This window comes from Gorilla gorilla, chromosome 12 (assembly GCF_029281585.2).
Source record: "Gorilla gorilla gorilla isolate KB3781 chromosome 12, NHGRI_mGorGor1-v2.1_pri, whole genome shotgun sequence".
Taxonomy (NCBI): Eukaryota; Metazoa; Chordata; class Mammalia; order Primates; family Hominidae; genus Gorilla; species Gorilla gorilla.
In genome coordinates, this window is record NC_073236.2 from 103,854,246 (window position 1) to 103,862,235 (window position 7,990).

The following is a 7,990-nucleotide window of genomic DNA, read 5'->3' on the forward strand; positions in this document are numbered from 1 at the left end:
TGATTAATTTGGGTCCATTGGATCCTCTTTTTGTGAATATGAAACTGAGAGTTAAAGCCAGAAAGTCTAAAAAGCCACAGAGACCAGAAAATGTAGGGAGTGGGACTATATTTATAGCAGCAACCTAAAAAGGAGATCCGCCAGTTCACACGTAACAATGGACTGGAATAGTGGGCTTAAAAATGGATTCATGCTCAAATATGGAAGTATGATAATTAAAGGAATTGGTGTGGCTGAACAGAGAGTAAAAAAGGGACTCCTCAATAAATGATACTGGGAATACTGTTGAATGGAAAGGTGAATATGAATCTCTACTTCATAACATACACAAACATCAAATTCAATTGGAACAATAACAAATAACAGAAGTAAAATTGTCAAACTTCAGAAAAGAACAAGGGAGAATAAAGGCACATCCTTGCAGTATAGAGGAAGTTTTATACAAGACACAAAGAGCTCTTATGATAAGGAAAAGACTGAGGAATTTGCTTATATTCAAACGAAAAACTTCTGGTCTTCAAAAGTGACCACTGAGAGAAAGAGATAAGCCAAGCTATTTGATAAACATCATAACCAAGATATTATTAATACCTATACTATATAAAGAATGCCTATAAATTTAAAAAGGCAACATTGTAGAAAAATGGGCAATAAGTATATATAGATACTTTTTGCTAGGGGAAATATGCATGACCCACAAACATATGAAAATATGCTTAGCCTCCTTAGTAGTCAGGGAAAGGCAGATTAAGTATAATAAAATAAGATTTTCATCCACCATAGTGGCTAAAATTTATAAGTTGGATAGAACTAAATATTGATAAGTATGTTGAGCAATGGAAACTCTCATGGGCTGTGTTTCAGAGTGTATTGAAATGAGCTCTTTGAAAACCTATTTGAAACTATCTTTTAAGTTTTAAAATTTCCATACCAAAGACTTCGAAAATTTCACTTGTAGATACACAGACCTTACAGAAACAGGGGCACGTGTATACCTGAAGATGTGTATAACACCACCCTGTGCAAAATTTTTGTAATAGCAAAAAAGTGGAAGCAGCGCAAATGTTCATCAGCAGTAAGATGGCCATACTGTATTTTAGGATATTCATATGTTGATAGATCATAGAAAATGAAGCCACAGCTACATGCATCAGCACATATGAATATCAAAAATAGTGTTTAGTATAAAAGCATAGACTATACACAGTAAACATGTCAGCTGGAAATTAGAAGTAAAAGAACACATATATGTGTTCACGTATAACACACACAACTAGAAAGACAAGTAAAACAGTAATAATTAACACCAAAAATTAAGATTGCGATTAAATCAACCTAAAGAGCCTGAGCAAAATAGTCATACTGCTGGGCTGAGGAAGTAGAGGATCAAAGTTCCAGTCTGCTGAAACTGCAGGTATGGAACAGCATACCTAAGGAGAGGAGCTGAACAGTGAGGAAAATCCAGAAGTTTGTGGGAGTTCCTCATATATAATTGGCCAAGGATTGAGCTGCACATATGCAGGGCAGTATTCATAAGACCTAGAAGAGATTTCCTGCTTCAAGGCTGAGAGCTAGAAGCGGTCAACTCATATTAGAGGTCTTGCAGTTTAGGAAGACATTGGAGAAAACCCTGTTCCAAGCTGCAGACAGCTAACTTCTTGTTGTATATTCACATGGTGAAGAGCAGAGCAAGAGAGCTCTCAGGCAGCTCTTTAACAAAGGCATTAATCCCATTCACGAGGGCTCCACCATCATGACTTAAATTACATGCTAAAGGCTCTGCCTCCTAATATCATCACACTTGGGGTTAGGATTTCAACACACAATTTTGAGGGGATATAAACATGCAGTCAATAACAAAAATAATAGACCAAAATACAATCATATCAATAATATTAAATGAAAATGGACTAAAAACTCCAACTGAAAGGCATAGGTTGTCAGACTAGATAAGTATCAAGAATGAGCACTAAGCCATCAACAAGAGAGATATTTTTGTTTAAAGTAAAAATTCAGAAAGCTTTATTTATTCTGCTGTTCAGTCTCTGCTTTCAAGATATTGGATTAAAATTAAATCATCTTTATGTACCCTTAGCTATATTAATACAACTTCTAAGTTATGCCTCTCATTCCATCCTCTTTGAACTGTATTACCATGATACTCCCAAATACACACTTTTAAGTTAGTTGTCACCTTAGATGAAACATACCCAAGGGTGACTTCATCATTCTACCCATAAAACAAATTTCCACTCTCAATTATTTTCTGTTAATAAAATTATCATTTTTGCTAATTTTCTAAGTTCAAAACCCTGAATTCAACTTATATTCCATCATCTTTTAATGACTAAATCACATTGCGTTTTTTTCAAAATGTCTCTTTTCACAGCCACAACCATTTACATTATTATTATTACCTGTGTTTCATAGAGTAGCTACGAAGTGTTTAAGCAAAGATAAGGTTATTTGTATGTGCTTATTCTGCACACATTTTAATTTTTACTCATGCTCATCTTGACATTTTTTCTATGTTAATGGACGGAAGTCATTAAAAGAGCTCCTGATAACTGCTATTAGATTTTTACTTGATTTCCACTGAAATTCAAACTCATGGAGTTTGTAGTCACTTGGTGCTGGAACTCCCATAAAATATTTATTATGGAAAAAACATTATACCAGCATAAGGAGAAACACAAATGTATCTCCAATTCCTTTGTACTTGAAAATTACACTGTTTAAATTATAAACTTTTAGAGATAAATTTTTGTATTCTGCTTCCAAGTTAACCATATATTTCGTTTCTCTTAAAAGGTCTCTGGACTTTATTTTTAACTTCTATATTTCATCAAGTCAGTGTAACATGATTTAAACTGTCCCTCATTGTTAAACATTGGGGATCTTTAATAATTTTTTTTCTATCACATATAATTCTGCAATGCTTATTTTCTGCATACTTTATTTATTATGATTAATATTAAGTAAACTCTCAAGAATTAGATTACTGAGTCAAAGAATACAGACATTTTTTATGATTCTTGATTATATTTTACCCAAATTATTTCCAAATGTGTTGCAATCACTTTTGAACTGGCCTAAAGCAATGTGTCTTGAATGCCACTCTGATTAATTCTTTTCTATAATAATTTATTTTGAAATGATTTTGAACAAACAGAAAAGTTGCAAGTTTAGAACAAAGAACTATATCCTCCCTGCCCCTCCACCCAGGTTTCTTAGCTATTACTGTTTCATTGCAGCTGCTTCATCACTTTCTCACTTTCTCCATTATCATTTGTTATTTTTTTAGAGTATGTTTGAGAGCAAGTTGTACCCTTAATGCCCCATTGTCCCTAAACACTCCAAAACAAAGTACATGACCACATACCTATTTCCAAGTCAGGAAATGAACATTGATACAACTCTACCCTCAAATCCACAGACACCATTCAAATTCTATCAAGTGATCTAAAACGGTTCTTTTTTCTTTATGTTCCAGAATCTTATCCAAGAACAAACATTGTATTTGGTCATGATTTATTTTCAGTCTCTTCTGTCTTGGAGCAGGTCTCAATATTTTCCTGGATTTCATATCATTGATAGTTTTAAAAAGCACAAGCCTTAGATTCTGTAAGATGACATTCATCTTTGGTCCATTTAATGTTTCCTAATGACCAAACTCAGATTCAGGTAATTATTTTTAGCACAAATACCACAATAACGAAGCTGTGCTTTTCTTAGTACAACTCAGCAGAGAAGAGAAAGTCTTTTCAACACATGGAACAGTTGGATACACATATGCAAAAAGATGAGCTTCAACCTTTACCTCACACCATACACCAAAAGTAATTTGAGATTGAAAATGAACATAAAAGCAAAACTATAAAGCCTCTAGAAGAAAACACAGAAGAATGTGTTTGTGAATGGAGTAGGCAAAGATTTCTTAGGACACAGAAAGCAAACATCATAAAAATAAATAATAAACTAGATACTATTAAAATTTAAAACTTCTGTTCATAATAGAGATAGCTTTAAGAAAATAGAACAGGCACTGTGATAAAACATTCATAAAATGTTTATCTGACAAATGACAAAAACAGCAAGAAAAAATTGACAAAAGACCAATAAGCATTTTGCATCACAAAGACATGAATGACAAGCACATGAAAAGCATTCAATATCATTGTTCATCATTCAAATAAAAACACTAAAATGAGATACTACTACACATCCATTAGTAACGATTCAATAAAAAAGACTGGTATTAGCTAATATTGTGGAGGATGCAGAGCTTATCAGAACTGCCATTTTTTTTCTTGGAAGTGTTAAAATCTTAAACAGTTTATAAATATTACCTTTAAGAATTTGCAATAAAAAACAACAATAACAACATTTCATGTCAGCTTGGGAAATATGATTGTATTAAAAATTGTTAATTTTTTTAAGTATGGTGAAAATCCTGTAGTTATATAAGAAAACATCCTTATGTTTTGGGGACATATACTGAAGCGTATAAGAGGAGTAAAATGTCATGATGTCTAGATTTCTTTAATAACTCATCAATAAAAAAATAGATTCAGTTAACATGTTAAAATGTTATTAATTAAAAATCTAGGTAATGAGTGTATCAGGAGTTTGTTATACTATTGTTTGTACTTTTGAAGTTCTCATAAGAAAAATTAAAATTTAAAAGAGAAAAATTAAATCAGGATAACATGATAGAAAATGATAGGTTCTATTTGCTGTTTCATATAAGGTAATCAGAGAAGGTATCCTTGATAAAGTGACATCTGAGCAGACACCAGAATCAAGTGAGGTAGCAAGCCAGCTCTGTTTTGGAAGAAAGCACATTCCCGGCAGAGTACAAGTTGAGAGGACCTGAGGTGGAAATGTGCTTGGCATGTTCATGGCTCACTTGTGCATTTTCAGACAGTTGTCGAGATAGCAGGGGGCTCATTGGTCTCACACAGTCAGACATACATGTGTGGAAGTTGGCTGAGGCTATTAGTCTTTCATCCCCTACTAGTCTAGACCAGAATTTTTTAAATGATCAATTTTCAAAATTTTTGGTTCCAGGCTCCTTTAGCCTCTTAAAAATTATTGAGGATATCAGAGAACTTTATTCTGTGTGAGCTATATTAATCAATATATATTACATGTATTGGAAATTAAACTGACAAAAGTTAAAAACATCCAATAATAATAAACTCATTGAATGTTAGCATAAATAACAATATATGAAAAAATCGTATATTTTCTAAAACAAAAAAAATTTAGCGAGTGGCATTGTTTTAAATTGCTGCAAATCTTTTTAATGCAAATCTCTTGCAATTATTGCAGATTTCTTTTCTTCTTAGAAGTCAGTTGGATTTTCATCTCTGCTTCTGAATTCAATCAATTGTTATAGGTTATATGGGTTGAAGTATTCTAAGAAAAGTCAGCCTCACACAAACGTGTGGGGGCAAGAGGAAGTATTTTATTAGCTTTTAAAGATGATTATAGATATTCTTTGATACTATGCTAAAATTCTACAGGTGTTAGATTCTTAAAGGTAAGTTGCAATGATAAATCTGCAATCATATTAATGTGCTTTTAATACTCTGTTATGCTAAAATCCACTGGTCTCTCTTACACTTTGAATGTTATTTTGAGACATCATGCATTGGTCATTTGGAAAATATTAGGTTCCCTGAGTTATACAGATTATCAAAACATTGGTGCATATTATATAATAAACAAAAATTCAATTTGTTAATATTGCCACCATTCTCATTAGTATAGTCCCTAAGTATTGGAAAGCTATGTACCTCACCATAGTAAATACAAGTATTCCAAAATTCCAATTTTCCCTTGTAAACTCAAAGTTTTATGACCAGAATCAAATCCTGTCCATTTTTATACTTGAAGTGACAGGTAATTTGTTCATTTTTAAGGAAAATATTCTTCCAAATACTCAACTCTGAATAACTATAGTTTGTCAGATATGCTTTCAAGTCAAAATGTGATTTCATAAATAAACCAGCTAGTTCAGCTCACAACAAAAAGAATAATGTGAGTACTTTTCCATAAGAGAAGCATTGAACTTGGTCTTGGTCAAAGCAACTTACAACTTTCAGGGACTAGTGTGGAGGCAACTCCATCTTGGACGCTGATTCGCCATGGTGCCTTCTGATTAACCCCAGTTCCAGGAGTACCTCTAAGATATCTATTTTATCTACTGTTCCTTGTGTAAGAGCTTGTATTTACCATAAATTGTGCCCTTAGGTCAACTAGTAGAGAAATAGATTCCTCCTGTTGAAGGGAGAAGACAAAATCATTACAAAGGGGTATGGATTCAAGGAACTGTGTGATTCATTAGGGCTCACTAGGTAAAGGTGAAAGCTATAGAGAGCAATTGAATACTGAATATAACTTGGAAGGCAAGAACTAGCAGGATTTCTTGATGGACTGAATAAAAATTTTGGGAGAGAAATGTGTCAGGGATAATACCTAGTTCCCGGCCTAGCAAGGAGAATGAGGTTGCCTTTTATTGACATGTAAAAGATAAGAAGAGTGGATGTGTAGGAGAGATTGAGTTCATTTTAAGACATAGTAAGTTTGAGATGCCTATGAGATATACAAGTGAATATATTGTACAGGCAGTTATATACAAGTCTATAATCTAGAGGATATAGGGAATAAACAAATTTTCGAATTTTCAGTGTATAGACCTAATTTAAAACCACTGAACTGGGCCAAGTGCAGTGGCTCATGCCCATAATCTCAGCATTTTGGGAGGCCAAGGTGGGATAATCCCTTGAGGCCAGTTCTCAAGACCAGCTGGGCAACACAGGGAGACCTTGTCTCTACAAAAAATATATTTAAAAATAGCCAAGTGTGGTGGCTCGCACCAGTGGTCTCAGCTACTCAGGAGGCTGAGGTGGTTGGATCGCTTGAGCCAGGAGTTCGAGGCTGCAGTGAGCCATGATCATGCCACTGCACTCCAGCCTGGGAGACAGAGTGAGACCTTCTCTCAAAAACAACAACGACAAACCATTGAACTAGATGACATCATTTTCTAGAAAGTGGATATAAACACGGAAAAGGGACAAGGTTGTCCAGAGGAATACATACATACACACACACACACACACACACACACACACACACACACACACACACAGGTTTTAAATATATGCATATATACACAAACACTAAGTATATATGCACATATATATGTATATTATGTGTGTGTATGTGTATAATATTTAGGAATTGGCTCACACAAATATGGAGGCTAAGTCCCAAGATATGTCTTCTGAAAGCTGGAGACCCAGGAAGCTGGTGGTGTAAGCCCCAGTATGAGGGCATGAGAAGACTGATGTTCTAGCTCAAGCAGTTAAGCAGAGACTGCAAATTCTTCCCTCCTCTGCCTTTTTGTTTTATGCAAGCCCTCATTGAATTGGATGAGGCCCATCCACGTTGGGGAGGGCACTCTACTTTACACAGTTTATGGATTCGTATGCAAATATCACCTGGAAACACCCTCACAGACACACCCAGAGATAATGTTTAACCAAATATCTGGGCATCTGTGGCCCATGTAAGTTGATATATAAAATTGCCCATCACAGAGTAAGCTGTGGTTTCTCCATCAAGAGGTCTGCAAGCTGAGGAGCCCATCCAAGGAAACTTGAGATAAACTAGTATGAAAATTATATCCAGTTAAATTAAGCACTATTACTATTTAAAATTAATTTTAATAATATATATTTTCAAATCTTTTCTCTCTGAGAAATAATGACATTCTTAATCCTATGTGGTTAAAAGCAATATCTGTGTCACGATTTGCTCTGGTTTCTCTTCTTCTTTCTGAGACCAGAGTATGCATTATCCCACTACTTATTTGAGTAAATTAAGGGAATTCTTAGCCACATAGTGTGCAATTGCCTAGCTTCTGGACTTTTAAAAGAGAATCCTTATCCACCTTATATTCTGGGCTTTATCATGGAAAACT